Source organism: Hemicordylus capensis, chromosome 1, assembly GCF_027244095.1.
Source record: "Hemicordylus capensis ecotype Gifberg chromosome 1, rHemCap1.1.pri, whole genome shotgun sequence".
Taxonomy (NCBI): Eukaryota; Metazoa; Chordata; class Lepidosauria; order Squamata; family Cordylidae; genus Hemicordylus; species Hemicordylus capensis.
In genome coordinates, this window is record NC_069657.1 from 73,430,495 (window position 1) to 73,450,005 (window position 19,511).

Below are 19,511 nucleotides of genomic sequence, written 5' to 3' on the forward strand. Positions count from 1 at the left end.
CTGGCCTTGCCTTGGCGAGTCATTGTGTGGCGGCGGGGCACACTGGGAGGCACAGGGCAGGGGTGCACCGGGAATATTCCCGGTCTCCGGTGGTCCAGTCCAAGTCTAGTCTTGTACAAACTTCTGCAGCTGGTATCTAGACTGTAGGTGTCTGACATGATGACACAACATATTAGTCATTCACGAAAGCACTACCAGTGATGAAAAAAACTGGCATTTGTCAAAGTCTTAGTTGGATTCCTTGGCTTGTGTAGCATAATTCCTTGGCTAGGTCAAAGTGGACTTGATTAGACTTATGATCACAAACCAGGCACACATATTCCAGCAAATAATTCAGCACATCAAGGCATTCAGTAAAGAGGATTATTTCTTCAGGAGCTTTTTCCTTTCTACTGCCGTATGCAAGGCCTGCAGGATTAAATGCTGGTTATTGAGAATATTGTATTCACTCAGTTCTACCAGCTGGTCGTACTCTTTCTTGCTAAAAGTCAATGAGTATGTAGAGTAGGGAGTAGAGTTACTGGAGACATCAATGTCACCTTCTTTCATTTCTGATTCAGAGCGTTTCACACCTAAGAAAATATTGCAGTAAGAGATAGTTGTAAGAATTAGGGCTGCAAACTCCGACTGAAGCTATTCCTTACAATCCCCACCCTGCTGAGATTTTTTCCAACACCATATCAAGAATTTGAATGGGTGGATGGTTTTCAATCTTGGATGGGGCCATAGCTCAGTGCTAGAGCATCTTCTTTGCATGCAGAATGCCCCCGGTTCAATCCTTGGCATCTCCAGGTAGGGTTGCAAAGGACTTCTGCCTGAAACCTTGGAGAAGGTCAGTGTAGGTGAAACTGAGCTAGATAGACCAGTGGTCTGACTTGGCATAAGGCAGCTTCCTATGTTCTTCTGTCACCTGGAGAATGATGCCAATTCCTGGAGATTCGAGGCCAATCCTGGAAGGTTGGCAACACTAGGCAAAACATCACTCATGCACACACATTCAACAACAGTACACACAAACACATGCAAACACACATACAGAGGGTGTTCCCACAAGTAGCCTAGGGCTAGGCTGCTTGTATGGAGTGCTGGAATCCATGTGGATCCTGGTGCTCCCACCCAGCCTAACCCAGCTCCTAAGCCTGACTCTTAGCTGAGTTTAAAGGAGCAAGCATTCCCTACCCAGCTGTCAGGACTGTATGCAGCCCGAGGAGACAAAGAGACGGGCGTCTAGCATGCCCATCTGATGGGGAATCCCGTCAATTTTTAATTTTGTTTAATTTGTATTGTTTTTGTTGTACACCACCCAGAGATGCAGGTTTGGGGTGGTATATAAACATATGAAACAAACAAACAAACAAACAAACAAACAAATGCAATGCGCTCATGGCACAGTGTATTGTGGGATATCTGGAGGCCGATATGCAAGGCCCTGGCCTCTGGAGCTCCATGCTGCATGGTACAGCATGAATTATCTGGGAGTGCAGTCCACACTCCCAGCAGCATTTCTGTGATCATCGGGGGTGGGGGGAGGTGAGTTGGAACAGCCTCCCCACATACTCACCCAGTCATGGCCCCACAGTGTCATGCACAGGTTTTTCTTGTGAACATTTTCTTTTTAACTGAAGATATTTTCAGAATTCTTATGCATGACCACCATTTCTAATGCTACTGTTTAATTCTGATGCATCAATGATAGGAAATTGGGCCCCTGAAGATGTTCTAGAAAGGACTTTTATCTTGGCCTAGTGGGGAGAACATGCCTATGTGATCTTATAACTAACAAAGATAATGACAATGATAATAACGACAATTTTGTCAACACAGCATACCAGGTGCTTTGTAATAGTGAAAGGTATCATTCACTTGTGGGAAAAATAGTACAATAGGTGCTTCTGGATTCTCTGCATCGTCGAATAAATAACATTCCTTCAGATGTGTTTTGTCACTGTCACTCAGCACAGCTTTGGGAAATGGGATCCCTTGCTTAGCATAGTACTTGCATGACTGTTCCAGGGGCTAGATGAAAAAACAGAATGGTAAATGTGAGGATGAAATGGCCATGTATGACAACACTGGAGTTTGGGTAGGATAGCACAGAGGGAAAATGATATTGAATCCTTGCTGAAGATAAGGCTAGACATGACCGGGTTGTATTGGAAAACCTAATATAGAATTAAGAATCTTGAATCAGGACTTTAAAGTTAGAGCAAGTGAAAGGTTATGAACATTTGTGGAAAGCTTTATTCTAAATTCAATCTTCCTTACCACTTTAAATGCTTTCCCATCAAGGTCTCATATATTCTGGTTGCACACAGGCTCCCAAACAGGATTCTTGGTTTTCCTTACTGATTCTAGTCTAGCAGGTGACATGCAAGTTCCTTATGAAAGTGAGGGTCCACAGACTATTCAGCCCTTCCCACTCAAAGGAATAAAACCCCTTGTGTTCCTAGACTTTTAGTAAGATGTTTGCTCTAGAACAGAGGAACATCATAGCAACTCAGTCTCAGGATAGGGTTCACAGCCACTCAGCTTTGCAGTCACCGCAGCCTCCTTTTTCTTCAGTCTTTTCCTCCTAGTCCCATCTCGCTCCTCCATTGTTTCCTCCACCCATTTTGCTCTCGAGGCTGTTCTCACGAGCAGGCAAGACTGGGCTAGGGCAGCTAAGCACAGGCTTGGTTGCCCATGTGGGAACCATGGGAAGCCGCTTGGCTCCTGGTGGTGCCTTGGTGGCAAAGCCGGCTAAGAAGCTGGAGACTTATATTGTGGGATTTCTGGGAGCCGGGACACCATGTCCCGACCCCCACAGCTCTGTGCTCCCCGGTGCAGCCGTGGATCATCTGCGTTAATGATTCACACACCCAGCAACTCTACAATGCTCATCCGTGGGGAAGGTGAGCTTCTGGTGCTTCCCCTGCCACCCTCCCTCAAGCCCTCTGACTTAATCATGAGAAGGGGGTCCTTGTCTTGTAGTTTTCTCCATTCCTTCTTTCCTGGACCCCTGTTTCCATTCCTTTTCCTCCTCTCTTTGCAGTACTAAACGTGATGTTGCTTCATTCATAGCAGAAGGTGATTGAGAACAGGAAAGGGAGGAAAGGGATGCAGGGACACATGCAAGATGAATGCAATATTTCTAATTACAATCATGATGTTTGAAGGTGCTAAATGACAGCAGAGAGTATGGGAAACAATGAAAAAGACAAATTGCTCACTTCTATCTGTGATCCTGAACTGTAATTTAAATGTAGGATAACATCCACCTTCCTCTCTTGTCTCAGCAGCGGTGCAGAGCTTGAATTGATGAAGAATCCAGTATCTACTAGAGACAAGTATTCTTCTGATTGGGTCAGCTGATTGGGTGATGAAGAGTCTAATATAGTATCTAAAAGGGAAACAGGAAGTGCAACAGAGTAAGCCCTATTTGTCAAAACTCATAAGGATGCATTCTCACAATGTTCCAGACTTGTGGGAAAGCTGGAATGCTAGATCCAAGAGGTACACCTGTTCTCAATGTTGAGTTGTGGGAACCCAGAAAAGTAGGGGTTGCAATGGTGCCCTCCCCACATCGACCCCAGAGCAGCCACCCCAGATCAAATCCTAGATATGGGTTGATGTGGGCTGGGCACAATTGCAAGCCCTACCTTTCTGGGTTCTCAAAATGCAAAATTGGGATTGCGCACATTGCTTAGATCTAGGATTCCCACTTTCTCACCAGCCAGGATCATCATGAGAATGCACCCTAAGTATGCAGAGTGGAAACTGCTCTGTATGTTGGCTCATATGCAGCTGACTTCATGCACCAGCTGTGCAGACTGGAGGAGGCCTTGGCAAGCTGTATGGAGAGTGAGAATCCTACACTGCTCATTGTAGGGTTGAATGAAAATACCTTTCCATCTACGAAACTTGTCATTCTCTAAGTAGCCATTGTCCAGTTGGAGGCCCCTGAGGAAATTGTGGTACTGGGCAACAGACAGGCGATCAGTAAGCACATCTCTAAAAGCACTGGAAAGAGGCCCAGCGGGAGTGTAAATACTAGTCTTTTGCTCATGTGGCCTTGCAGGCAGATGAGGCTCTTCATCTGCAAAGGAAAAGGAACAACAGTGAAATGCTTTGTTGGTCTAGACCAGGGGCGTAGCAAGGTTGGAGTGGGCCCAGAGACAAGATTTTAAAATGCCCCACTCTCACTGAAGCTCAGCTCATGAAGTAAAGAAAAGAAATTTTAAATGAGGCTGAATAGTGGTAACATAAAGGGGATATATATATATATATATATATATATATATATATATATATATATGCCACAATAGAATATCATCTTAAATTATGTTTTAAAAGGGTTTGTAAATTGTGGACGATGCAAGTCATTTAATGGTACTAGAGAAAGATGTGCTGTTCTGGTAGCCCCGGGTCTTAACACTCACATCAGTTTCGGAGGCTGAATACAACTGAAGGAAGCCTGGGAGGGTGTGCGTCTGGGGGAGTCAGTCATGTGACTTGCTTCTGGGGCCCCCCCCCAGACAGTGGACCCCCAGACAATTGTCTCCCCTTGCCCTATTATAGTTACACCCCTGGTCTAGACTGGCTTTTATTTATTTATTTACTATGTATTTATTTACAACATTCATATGCCACTCTATCTAAAGGCTCTGGGTAGTGATTCATGTTACAATAGCTGCCCTGGATGCTAGTCTTTGGTTCCATGTTCTGAATCCTCTTTGATGTTTTGACTAAGCTAAATGAACTATAAGCATACATATATTTTCTCATAAGCCAGTGTGGAAATAAAGAAAACAACACACAGCTACAAAATACCGCCTGTAAAAGAGGATCTGTCATTGTGAAAACTTAGCCATAATTCAGTGGTATTCTTTAATGGCAGTTTAATGACATTTATGCTTTTGAAGTGCTACTTATGGTATCGTTGCCTTAAGTAGCACTTCAAAAGCATAATTAGTCAATGTGCCTAGTCAATCACATTTTTTAGCGATTCTTTCAGCCTCTGTCATAATGCTTGAATGATGTATACTCCATGGCTGACATGATCTGCAGTGTTACGGCTCCATAATGCTCTGCCTTGGCATTAATGCTCTGCCTAAGCAGCCCTGATGTGGCTCTGAACAAGTGGCTACTACCACAGTCTTTGCTGTGGGGAAACTGTTACTGTGGTAGTAACACATTCTGAGCAGCGCTGGGGTTGCTTAGCAGTCTGCAGCAGCCTCAGGGCAGAATGTGATGGAGATGCAATGCTGCACATCATGTGGCCAGGAATTTACTTCTCCAAATCACAGTACACAAAGCTTGATTTATATATTTCGTATACACTTCCTTTTTTTTTTTTTTTTGCAAATGTTTATTTTTGTGATAATGCTTAAGAAAAGCAGAAAATAATACTTGAAAATTTGAACAATCTCAAGGCTGATGTCATCATTATTTTTACCCAAATCTAAGACAAGATTCCCCCCACCCCAGTTCTTTCCTGATAAAATACTGGGGTAGCAGGGAGGTCATCTCAGATTTAGTCGTCTTTCCTTTTGGGTAAATACAGGTAGAGTTTGTATTTAGCCACTCTTTTAACATATTGTCTTAAATTCAGTCACCTCCTGTTTAGGTAAATTTGGTATTAGAGGAGATCAAGAATATTGTGATATGCAATGACATAAAAATTTATTGAATGGGAAAAGACAGCTGTTGAAGGTGTGGAGCCTGATTTTATTTATTTATTTTGGAATGGTGACATCATCAGAAAATACTGGAATGTTGTTTTGTTTTGTCTGTCATCGAACAAATATCAGGATATACAGGTAGAATTCCAGAGAATCTGATGGAAGTTCTACTGAATCCCCACCCCTACTTCCTTGCTATTCCCTATTATAATATATTGGCTGACATGATGAAGAAAATGACTCAAAGTAGCCCTACTGAAATTAAAAGGACAAGTTAGGCAATGCTAAATGGACTGCTTTGAGTCATTTTCCTCATCATGTCTGCCATTGGCATTATTATGGCTTATTCTTTTTCTTTCTGTTACTATTCATTTTTCTTACATCTCTTCCAAATGATATATAATGGAATCATCTTTTCAACTCTGCATCATTATGTTATATTGAACAGACATTTTCACAGTTTTGAAGCATTTGTGCATAGTTCACATGCCAATTTGGAACATCAATCATTAAGAAAAAGCCAGGAATGAGAAAAACTAACCAATGTCAGCTATTTGATCTTGAGTCCATTTGTGCCAGAAGTCCTCTGAACTGTGAGATGTATTCCAGAAATACAACAGATTCAGGGAAAATATACTACTCCACATGCCTATAAAGTTAGAGAGAGAGAGAGAGAGAGAGAGAGAGAGAGAGAAGTTAAGAATACAATCAAGGCTTCATGCTAAAATGTCTTCCTGTTCAATTTAAATGCTTTAAAGTCATTTTTATCATCATGCATACATTATAAACATGTTCCCTGACCCAGTGAGTGCAATTTCTGCATATAAATAGGGGCCTGCCAAGAAGCTGATGTGGAACTTCCCTGCCTTCAGCAACCTGGTTGGCTCTGTTACGGGGACAGAGTCCTGTGGGCACAGCTGTGAGCAGCGACCAGTGCTGCACCTGTGGAACGCCCACCTCTTCCCTTGTAAACTCAACACATGCACTCCACTCCTCCCTTCTGTTTTGAAGGGGGGGGGGAGACTCTGTTTATGCATCAGGGTCATGTGTATACACACACACACACACACCCCTCCAATAAATTATAGCTCTATCCAGGTGCTATAAATCTGGGTCCAGAAATGCTTGGCGGGGTGTAGCGGGAGTGCGCTGGTTAGCTCTGCCTCCTACACTGATGTGATCCTTGGCTCTCCACACTTTCAGCACTTCTCTACAGAGAGAAGCACAGAATGGAAGGAAAGTTGCTCGCCCACATTCTAAAACTGTGGGCTGAATGTGCAGAGGGCTGGGAGTCATGGCTAGTTCACTATTTTTCAAGCGAGAGCCACTTTGGGAAACAAACAAGCAAAAAAAGAGAGTCTTCAATCCGAGAGCCACTCCCCACCTCAATAGCCTCTGCACAGTGTGGTGCCTTTCCTAGTGCTGAGAGTGAGGGGGCTTTTAATGGAGCTTAGACCCCCCCCCCCGCCATAGAGCTCTAAGAAAGGTGCTGGGAAAGACCACACTTCTCAGCCCTTCAGGTGCACCTTCCTAGATGTCAATGGGGCTTGACACAGCTCCATTTTGCTTAAAGATGCACACATCCTGGCAGTCGGAAAGGTACAGCACTGCATGGTGGGAGCAATCGCCTCTGCACAGTGCTGGGGTGGGGGGCAGTGTGGCTTTGCACAGGTCTAATAAACAATTTGTCAGGGAGCTGCACTTAGGGTTGATGGGAGCCACCACTGGCAATGAAGAACACTGATTTAAAGCATATCTATTACCTTCCAAGTAATTCATGCTGGAGGTATCAAACCTCAGCTGCAAAGTATGCATGTTTTGATCAGGAAAGGTAATGAACCTTTAGAAAGAAATGTTAAGCAAGATTAGAGATATTACTGGATATCATTTTCCAAATATATTATTCCTTAACTGGCTACTATGTGAGTTCTAGCTTTTGTATCTGACTTGGAGATGGTGGCATGTCTTGTAGTGACTGCCAGAATGTGTGCAGGGAGGAAATGGAAAACCTGTGATTCATCGTCTGAATTAGACTGGTTTAAACAGTGGCAGATTATTACCTTCATGATAAATTAACTTCTTATAAAATACTGGTAGAAGGAATAGGTATAGATAGAGTTGTTGAGAGATGGCTGTTTGTTGAATACTGGAATTTTAAAGGTAATTTATATCCGTTTCCATGATTCTTCTTAATTAAAATGGAAAATTAAGTTTCTAAATTAGAAATAATTTTCTAAAACAGTTTTAATTTTTTAATTTTTCTTTTTTCTTTTGATCTAATAAAGGTTATAAAACAAGCAAACAAAAAGAACCTTGAAATGTTAGTGAAGTAGTGCAAGAGCTGGGACCAGAAGAACATGTGATGTAAGGAGGTAATTCAAGAAGTGGTGCGAATTTCAATACTGGTGTAATATAGCACTAAACTCTGAGCTGTAAACTGTGAAGTTCCTGGTTCAAAACTCAACTTTGTTGTGAACTGACTCGGTGGCCTCATGCAAGCCATTCAGATCTCCTTCAGTCTCACCCCCCTCCCTGATCATGATAGCGTGATATTAATAGATACTTGCCTTTCAGGGTTGTTGTAAGGATTTCTGATAACTTATATGAAGCCTTTTGAACACACTTGAATGCACTATAGACATACTAAGTATTATTATTATTGATTAAAATAGTCATCAGCTGAACTGTTGTACAAAACCATTCTCCTTATATTAAATTTATCAAACTATTTCCCTTTTGTTTTACATGGCCAGAAGCAGTTCTAAGTGGGACTCAAATCCTGCTTGAGAGAAAACAATCTGGGCTGCATCCAACCAGCATTTTCCTGTTTTAATCTAACCTATTCATATTAAAATCATTTCATATTAGCTCTTTTTTCAATACAAATCTAATTAAAAGTTTTTTTAAAATATGTATAATATAACCATAAGATAAGCAAAGAAAACACTTATTTAAAAGCCTGGGTAAAAAGCCAAGATATTGCTTGCTTATCTAAAAACTTTAATAATATTGCCGCATTTCTACCAATCATACCACTAGGGTTTCACTGATGAAACTGGTTATGTTGCTTGTTGCTAATTTATATATATAATACACTAAGGTCATACGTGGCAAGCCCTGCCACACAGTGCTTTACCAATTGGAGGTAACAGAACAGAAGCATGGGGATTCCATATGCATATAGGGAAGAGGAACAGGTAGGGGCTAGTGAGTGAGTGAGTGGTGGGAAGAGGGCGGGTGAGTGAGTGGATGGGGAAGGGGCAAGCGAGTGAGCAGGGAGGGGGCAAGCGAGTGAGTGAACAGCGGGGAGGGGGGCAAGTGAGTGAGCAAGCGGTGGGGAGGGGGTGAGTGAGCAAGTGAGTGGCAGAGAGGGGGTGAGTGAGTGAGCGAGTAGTGAGGAGGGAATGAATGAGAGAGCAAACAGGGAATGTGAAAGCAAGAGACAGGAAGGGGGTGAGTGAGTGTGCGAGCAGTAGGGAGTGGGGTGAGTGAATGAGCAAGTGGCGGGGAGCGGGTGAGTGAGTGGCGGGGAGGGTACAAGCGAGTGAGCGAGCAGCAGGGAGGGGGCAAGTGAGAGTGGGTGGCTGACACTGAGCAATAAAGCAGGGGCTGTGGTGGGGGGCAAGGAGAGCAACAAAGTCCTAGTGCACAGATGATCTGTGCTGGTTCAGCTAGTTGGATATTAACAGATGACCATCATTACCTTGCATGTAAGAGATCCGAGTCTCTGGAAGCCTTTTCATCAGGCGTCCCATAAAGAATTCACTTCCAAAATCTTCAGCCCGAACAAAAGCTCCATACTTTATTATCCCCACTTCATAGGGAGTGAACTCCATCCATTCTGCAGATACAATTATACATACACATGCTTGAAACAAATCTCCCACTGTGCTTCTTGAATTGAGACATACAAATTCACTTTTTTAGTTTCTTATAGTCAAACAAGATCCCATTAACTCATGACACAAGGGTTACTTATCGTAAACAATGATAAATTAACAGGTACAGTAAGCCCTGAGCACACAGTGAACACCAGACTAGTGTTGCAATAGCACAACAAATGTTTGTAGACTTAATAAGTTTAAGAACTGCATGAAGTTGTGGTGCTCTATGATGCTGCACAACTGCTCGTAAAAAACACAAATGTTAAATACTCCGTCTTCCTGTTTCATGAAAGCATCAGAACATGAGGGCCCAGCCACAATGTTATAACTAAGGATGTCTAGGTGTTACCATTACCATGGAAATCCATAGTGCTGTAATTCTCTTTCACATTGATTGTAGTGTAGATTGGTAAAGGATTCTGACCCTCGTTCACAGCTCGCTGTTGATCAGAGAGTTTATGGTTGTCTTTCCGTGTGTTTTGTAAAAAGAAATATGAGACTGACTAAGAACATGGTCTGTTGGTGCTGTAACTGTTTACAGCACACATTGGCTGCATTTGCACGTAATATTTGTTTGTTTGTTTGTTTGTTTCGGCCCAAGGCCAGCATACATTTGCATGTAATGCAAAACTGCAGTTAAACGGAGCAGAGGTTGGAATATATGTATGTCCAAATCTGTGAAACTGCAGTTTCGCGGCTAAAGAGACCTGCAGTTTCCCTTGACAAACTCCAATTTGAACCTTCAGTTTGCAGAGTGTTTCTCTGCCCCAACCTGAGGTTTTTCGGTGGCAGTGTTACGTCCAGATGTGGATGCTGCCATAACTGTGGTTTTGTGCTATTTCTGGAAGCGTAATCATAGAGAGGGTGGCCCAGACCCATTGGGAGAGATGCCCAGAGTAAAACTTGGTCTAGTTTTGCTGGAGGAGTTTCAATTATTGGTCTCTGATAGGGGTGTGCACGGAACCGGCTGGTCCAGTCCTGTTTGAGTCTGGACCAGACCTGAACTGGACCAGGCCAGTTTGGTCCAGCACCCCCTTGAACACCCCCCAGTTTGGTTCATTCTGGGGGAGGTTCATGAACATTTAAAAAATAATGATTTTTTTTTTAAATTACCCCTCTGGAGGAGTTGTTGAAGGTGGCGACGGGGGTCCACAGAGCTTCCTCCTCCCCCCGCAGACCTCCTTTGATGTCCATACTGGCTAGCCATCCAGTTCTTCAACCCTTTTGGATCCAGGCCATGCAGAGGCCAATTGCGCAGGCGTGGCGGTCTCCAAAATGGCTGCCGCACCAGAGGGGCAAGGCCCACATGAGCTGAAGAGCCGGCTGGCTGGCTGGTATGGACATCAAGGGAGGCTGGCAGGGGGAGGGGAAAGCTAGGAGGATGCCTCTGCCTCCTCCAACAACTCCCCCAGAGGGGGTAATTCAAAAATATTTTTAAAATTAAAAAATAATAATAAATGTCCGTGAACCCCCCGAATAGTCCGGGGGGTATTCAGTCCGGGTCGGACCAAACAGGGGATGGTTCAGTTCAACCTGGAATGGTTAAACTGAACCTGTTTGCATATCCCTATCTCAAGTACATGCAGTCACAGTGGCAAAAGAAACAGAGCAACCCCATTAGATACCACTTCACAACTCATGAGAAGGACCATCTGTGGGGGCGGCAAGCTGACATGGGGGACAGGAGTGTGGTTTGGACTCCATGGACAGCTTTGCCAGGTGAGCCATAGCAAGAGCATCCTTAGTCACAGTGGACCAGACCTCAGGATCTTTTGCCCTCCCTACAATATGTATCCCCTTCCTAGGAAGTAATTGTTACCCTTCCTTTTTCTGAGTAACAGAAAAATAGTACTCCTCAACATCCCCCCGCCGCTAGAAATTGTCCTTGTGCCAGACCATTTTGCTGTGGGGCTCTTACAAGGGTGGCGGTCCAATCACTGTCAAATGAAGTGCTTGCATGGCATTTAAAGGGATTTAGATGCCCTTTACTTCTGAGGGAGGGCAGTCCATTCTGAAAAGACACTATTGCGTTCAGCGTACCCCCTTGACGATTATGGCCAGTAGCTGCTGCCCTGCAGACATTCTGACACCTTGCCCACATTCCGGTGTTGCGAGTGCTATGGATCTAACTGGGATGCAGACTTGGTGGACCAGGAAGAGGAAGGGGCTCCCCTGCCTGGAAATAGAGGTTGCAGGCTTGCAGTTGGAAGAATGTCTGCAGTGTGATTCATGGTTAGAAAGTTTAACCGCGGGTTCGGCATTCATGTTACGTGCAAATGTGGCTATTGTTTGTTAGTGCCTGAAGAGGGCTTTTCTTAGAATCTATTCTAAGTTCAGTTAATACATACTAGTCCTCTTCCAAAGGTATGGATTTTTAAAAAAAGTCTCATTTCCATATTCCACGGATGACAGTTCTTATGCATGGTGTAAGTGCACTGATGTATACTATGTAGTGGGCTAAATGAATACAAGGAATTATACAAATACCGTACCCCGTCATTTATCATATATTCAATAATGAGACCCCATAGATCTATACAGGATGTCTTTTGTCCCTCTTGTTTTCGCTGACGCAGCTGCCTGTTATAGTATTTCAGTCGCTCCATGGAAAAGCAATCCAGCTTGCTTTTGGTCACATGTTTCTTAACCTCATCAATTTCTTCATTCAGATCCTTTTTTGACCAATAAGCATCTTTGTACAAATTCCCCATGGTCCTGGGAAAGGAAATAAATAAAATGAGGCCATAAACAAAGCCCTGCTAGATCAGACTAAGGGTCCATCTAGCCTAGTATCCTGATTACAAATCTCTGACTAGTTTGCTGAACTCTCTCATATACATATCCCAGTGTTCTGACTCTTTCCTCTGAAAATAAGGAGGAAGGGGCATGGAGAGTCTGCAGCCCTGTGCAAATGATTGCTAAAAATGTTCTATCAATGAAGTTTTTCTCATGATCCAAATTGCTTCTGTCGGATCTGCGGGGAAAGCGGGCTTAGCCTGCTCTCCTCGCAGACAATCAAAGGGCAGCTCTGGGGTGGCCGGATCGGCCGTCCACATGACTGCCGGCTCCGTCACAGAGCCGGCAGGGGCTGCAGGGATTGGGGGCCGTGCGGCCACCGGAAGTCCCAGGATGCTCCGCCCAAGTGCACGGGGCTTCCGGGAGAGACCCCTGAGCCCGTGAGGCAACCCGGCTGCAGCCTCCTGGTCAGGGGTCTACCCGTGTGTCGCTGTGCGCCATGGTGACACATGAGCAAAGAAATGAGGTTGACGGAGTGCTCACTCCGTTAACCTCATTTATGGGGAGGGGGAATTAGGCAGGCTAGCCGCCTTGGGAGCACCAGGCTCGCCTGCGAGCCCGGTGGTTCCCATGATCCCTGGAAAGCAGGCTAAGCAACCTTAGCTCGCTTTCCAGTGACCATGGGAATAGCCTCACTATGTGACTGGGAACATCTCCTAGGACATGTGAATACACAGGATTATACTGGCTCTATTTTCTTCAATAGTTTGAAGGGCATTGTCAATGTTTTTTTATAAAGGATGTCAGGCCACAGCCTTGGCATTGTACATTAAACAAAGCAGTCCAGCAACACACGGATCAATCAGACCTAACTTCTACAATTCCCCATGTAACCTAAAGTCCATGTCCTTACCATGTCGTGCCAGACAAACCAGTCATGTAGGTAGTACAATCGATGAGATTTAATTTCTGAAGACCCCGAAGGCTTCCATATAATGCAGTCAGTGATCTTGCACTGCCCCCTGTTGTCATGATTGCCACAACTGGAATCTGAAATAAACAAGCTGCTTCAAGCACAGTTTGGAAGGTACAAGCTATGCCCAAGGTGTACTTCTACTTACTTACTTACTTACTTACTTACAGTTACATTCCTATTCTCATACATTTATCCCAAAGCAGTTTACAGGATTAAAATGCAACAGTAAAATCCATTAAATCACAATAGAACAACCAACAATACATACCATAAACTACAGGGATGTGTGGCAAAATAAAAGAGAAACCAGCACTGCCTAAAGGGGAAAGGCTTGAACTGAGCAAGGTCTTTACTTGTTTCTCAAAGGCAACAAGGGAAGCTAGGGGCAGACCAGGGGAGTATTCTAAAACCTGGGGGCAACTACCTAGAAGCCCCTGCCCCATGTGCCCTGTCCTGTGTGCAATGCCTCTGATGACCTTGTAGAATGGAAAATTCCTCTATTGTTTTTTTCCTATTGTTTTCTACTGCTGAAGTTGGTGATGAGTCACTTATCTACCAAGGGCAGACAGGGTGGGGGAAGTGGGTATGAACGGACTAACTTCATTAACATAGGCGCCAAATGATAGGATCACTTTAAACTGTAAACTGTCCTGTTTCTTAGAATGTGAAAGAACCTTCTCTTAATTTGCTTATCTCTTTTCTGTAAAACCGGAACTCAGAGCAAAGTCCAGCCCAGAGGCAAACACATGTGTTAATGAAGTAAACTAATTGGTTCTAGGGCAAAATGTTAACGCCCAGATGTGTAACAATGCCAAGGTTTAAAACCCCCAAAATCGGGGGATTCGGGGCTTCTTTTCTGGAGGGCCGTGAGGCACCAGGAAGGGGTCACAGCGCTGTAATCAATAAACGGTGATATTGCTTCCTTCAACCATCCTTGTCTGTCTGGTTTATGCTGACTAGGTTCCCCCAGGTAACAACCTTGCCAGGCAGGCAGAAGCATTTGGGAGCAGCTGGGCCATTCAGCATTGTCTATCTCCTCCCTGACTCCTTTTGCAAATACTTCTTGGTGCCAGGCCGCCAGGAAGCAGGAGGCAGGGGATGAAGTGGTATGGATGAGACAAAAGTACAGACAGCATGAAAACATGCTGAGAAGCTGCTGGCAGGAAAGAGGCAGTGAAAAAAATTCTGGATCATTAAAAGGGTGAAAGATCTTTGATTGTAGAGAGAAGGAAACAGGATGCATCATGAACAATAATTTAAGTGTGGGGGTGGAGTGGGTTGTCATTGTTAATGTTACATTAGATATGGAAGATAACCTTGTTTTTAAGCACTTAAGAAATAAAAATAAAAATAAAATAATAATAAAGTACTACTACTACTACTACTACTACTACTACTATAAGCAGTGTTGTAAATTGCAGATTGTAGAGCATGAATTAACTGCTTTTTATTTTCCCCAGTACTAACCTAACAAGGAAAAACTGTACCAGATATCTATAAACATCTGATTCATATCTAATGAGCCCCTGCTAACTAAGCAAAGAGGCACCTCTAAGTGGTGGTTTTCTTATATTTAGCAGTGGGAGAGCAACTGGCTCTATGGAAACTTTTGTTGAAAAATAGTAGAAGTAGTAGTAGTAATTCGAATTCTCATTCTATCATAGCAAATGAGATTTTTTTCAATTAAACAACTCTCATGACCCCACTTTCACTTTTTCACACTCTCATTTACTAAGAATATGATGAATGGATCAATCTAGCACACTTCACCTTATGAAGACAAACCTCAGAAATTCACCAAAATTCACCCCTCTGCCCAATCACTCTGAAATTGGGGACAGGTGGTAGCCTCCACCCATTAGGCACCATCTACCAGCCCACCCCACTCCTTTGGGGCAGATCCACTTTCTGCCCCCAATCTGCCCCAAAGACACCAAAACTTCAAATATTCCCAAAAAATCAGCACTCTGCCCAATCCCCCTGAAATTGGGGTGGTAGCCTGCACCCATTAGGCACTACCATCCCACCCCACTCTTTTTGCCCAGATCCCATGCTATGCCCCCTAACTGCCCCAAAGTCACTAAAACTTGAAAAATTCCCCAAAAATCAGCCCTTTGCCCAATTCCCCTGAAATTGGGGTGGTAGACTCCACCCATTGGGCACTACTACCCCACCCCAAAATTTTGCCCCTGGGCCCCTTTCCCCCAAATCGATTCGGATTCGGATTAAATCCGAATCCGAACCGAATCAAGGGTGATTCGGGTGGCCCATATTCAGGCACAAAACAGAACAGGGGTGATTCGGTTCGGGTCCCAAACCGAATCACCGAATACCCAAATTGCACACCCCTAGTATTGAACACCTTGTCCTAGGGAAATCATTTGGCTCTCACTCTGATTGCCCTGAGTCATCTGTTCAAGACTTGGCTATTAGGCTATTTCAAATATTACTTACTATGTACTCTCCAACAAAATTAGTAACCAATGACTAGCATTCAGTTAGAAGGAAAGGTCAACTTAATGTTTTGAAATGTTTCTGTTATATTAAGACACCAGAACCAAAATAACTGAAAAATAAACAAGTATTCCTTTGTCTTGGCTCCAATGATTAAAATTGGCTTCAGTCAACTAATGCTTTAGTTGACTATCTACTGATTTCAGTCAGTTAAACCATTGCAGCAGCCCTAATTTTTTAAATGAATTTTGTTGATTTCCATGGAAAAATTAAACATTTTTGATTGATTAAGTGCCGTCAAGTCGGTGTTGACCTCTGGTGTTCACATAGATAGATTCTCTCCAGGATGATCTGTCTTCATGCAGCAGGCTTAAACAATTATTTTACCAATTGCTTGACTAATTGCATGCTTAACTAATTACTTTGGTCTAAATCCTGCTATGAACAATGTTATTATGATAATAATACCAATTTAAAATGTTTGTGTTGAGATCAGCAGGAACATTCAGCATTTTTCACTGTGTACCTCATGGTCTTGCAGGTCATTCTCTAATCTGAGAACTTTCTTCAAAGCTGCAGCCACAATGTTCTTCCTTTTGAACAAGAAATTTTGCTCTTGTGAACAAAGGTCATACCCCAAGCGCACATCTAGGCTGTTCTGACTGGAATACATACAAAGACAAACACAGATATGAGTCTTTTGTTTTGGCAATTACAGTCCATTTTAGAACTTAAATGATCAAGCAGGGCTTAAAAGAATAAAATTAAGAGACATCTTTTCAAGAATTCTGATCAATAAATTAGATCATGTATGGCAGGAAAAGAGTTATGGGCTATCTTTTTTTAACAAGGCGTTTGACAAACTTTATACTATGTTTTTACGCAGTATTTCTTTTTATCATAAACAGCTCTAAACAGACTGACACTGCAGCAGTGTATTGATCTCAGCTCTCAAGTTGTTAGGTACATCAATTATCTCACTATAAAAAGTGACTTTTGTTAAAGTGATGCAAATACTATTCAACTAACATTATTGATTATAGGTTCAGTATTCACACGACACTCATACATTCATACATACACTCATCCATTTTCACCAGAAGCAAATAATACCCTGCCTCGAATGTATGCACACATATGTAATCTCTAAGAAATATGTCCCCCACAGACTGACAAGAAGAGGAATGCAGTAGTTCAAATTACAGCCATTACCATCCGAGAGTGGATGGATCTCTTACCAGTCTTCTGTCTTCACATGCAAAGCAAATTTATTATTCTGAAACATTCAAAATACAGAAGTAAGTGTCATATTTTTGATGCTTTTAATCAGCAGAATCTATTATAAGTGCTCTCCTCTAAACACTGTATTATCTAACTAACGAGATCAATGGATGGAGAAAGCTTTTGTGCTTGTATCTCTTGCTGGACTGAGAGCTGTAAGTACAAATTAGATGTGCACTTTCTACAGACTGAATTGCTTTGAATGGGATGCACATTCTGATAGGCATTTGACATGAATGCAGAGCACAATCCACATTCTCACACAACTTGTCACATTTTAGGATGTGGAGAAGATTATCTGGTTTTCTCCTTAAAAACCGCCTGAAATTGTCTTTGAATCTACGTTTCTCTCTGGATAAACCCTGAGATACTCTTTCAGATTTCACTTTGGATTAATTTCTTTTCTAGTTTCGGCACAGATTGACATCTTGGGTCTGTGTACTGAGAGCTGAATCTGGTCCACAATATTAAAACCACAATATCTTCTTTTTAAAAATGTCCTAACATTAAAGTCTTTTGAATGTTTAGTCCAACTAGGCAACCAACCTTTTAGGAGACTAACTGAAGCTATCAATCAATCAATCAATCAATCAATCAATCAATCATATTTTTAATATTCTGGCTTTTTGATTGACTAAAGAATTAATTGATTGATTAAATTTCCATACACCCACATAGTGCAACATATCAATAAAATTGTTTTTCTGGAATAAAGGTGACAGGCGACAAAAAAAATCCTAAGGTTTTGTTTGTTAAGTGCCATACAGAACTTAGAGATTTTCATTTTTATGACTTCTTACGTTATTATTTATTTATTTATTTATTTTACATATTTTCATACTGCCCAAAACTTATGTCTCTACAAAATAAAAACAACATTAAAACATTACTTAAAAACAAAAAATTTAAAATATGACAATTTAAAAATTTTAAAGCAATATTCTAAAACAACATTAAAAACAATCAAAACAGTATCAGTTAAAAGCCTGGGTGAACAGGTGCGTCTTTAAAGACTTAAAAAACTGTCAGAGATGGGGATGCTCTTATTTCACTAGGGAGCGCATTCCAAAGCCTCGGGGCAGCAACGGAGAAGGCCTGTCCCTGAGTCGAGCCGGTGGCAAATGCAGACAGACCTCTCCTAATGATCTCAATGGGCGGTGGGGTTCATAATAAAGAAGGCGTTCTCTCAAACACCCAGGGCCAAGCTGTTTCGGGCTTCATAGGTTATAACTAACACCTTGTATTTTGCCCGGAAACATATCGGTAGCCAGTGTAACTCCTTCAGTACAGGAGCGTTTGAGAGTAATACAATTCGTTTGAGAGTAACTGTTGATTTCTTATTAAGAAATCAGTGGTTTGGATCCAAAGATGCCTCCGTGCAAGTGAGAAGCATTTCCACTTTCTCATAGAGATGTTGCTTGTCCCTCTATAGGTGCAATCCCCCACTTATCCCCAAACCTGCTTCAGAGGGTTGGGGAACTCATTTGATCAACATGTCATGTAGTGCAAAGGACTGCAGCCAGGAGAGAAAAAAGGTGATTCCCCACCTTGTGAGTGGAAATGTATTTTGCTCATGCAGTGGATCATTGGATCCAATCCTATAACTCTATGATCTGTTCTTCCAGCCAACTTGTTTTGTTCACACATGATTTTGAATACATCATGTTGTTAACACTGCCATCATCAAGGTACATACATATTTTTTCCCCATTATGGACAGGTTCTTGTTTATTCTGGATGGGGCAGTTTATAAATGTAATAAATAATAACAAATAAATAATAACAAAACATCATCATCATCATCACCACCACCACCATGATCATCCTCAGCAGACAAAATAACAAGCAACTATATTGTTAGCAGCTTGGAGCCTGATTGTTTTTAAGGGCCTGTCATTATGGTTGCCATTGCCCTAGGCTATGCCTGGCCAAATCTGGAATTTGGCAAAAGACCTAATGTTCCTTAATGTTTCCGGATGCTTCCTTAAGGGGAGAGCAAAAAAGGTGAGCTGCCCACCAATCCCCAGCTAAGGATATGTGATCAGTGTAAAAGAAGCTGCAGTTGTGTGACAAGGACAGACTGAATGGAGACAGAGGGAAAAACGGAGCTGAAATTTGATGGAAGGCACCTTAGGGTGCAGGTGTCTTTCTCTGGGGATTGGATGCAATCAGTTGTTGATTTAAAGTCACCTTAAGTGGCACAGCAGGGAAATGCTTGACTAACAAGCAGAAGGTTGCCAGAGAGTGCTGGACTAGGACTGGGGAGACCCGAGTTCAAATCCCCATTCAGCCATGAAACTAGCTGGGTGACTCTGGGCCAGTCACGTATCTCTCAGCCTAACCTACTTCACAGGGTTGTTGTGAGGAGAAACTCAAGTATGTAGTACACCGCTCTGGGCTCCTTGGAGGAAGAGTGAGATATAAAATGTAAAATAATAATAAATAATAATAATATATCGGGCAGCAGTTATACAGGAAGATGCTGAAAGGCATCATCTCACACTGCTCGGGAGGAGGCAA

The 19,511-nt window shown here is 42.7% G+C and overlaps 1 pseudogene; it reads right to left on the reverse strand.

The window, feature by feature from the left end:
* Positions 1-333: 333 nt before the first annotated feature.
* Positions 334-19,511, reverse strand: part of LOC128352536 (cytosolic phospholipase A2 epsilon-like) — a 35,364-nt pseudogene continuing 16,186 nt past the window's right edge.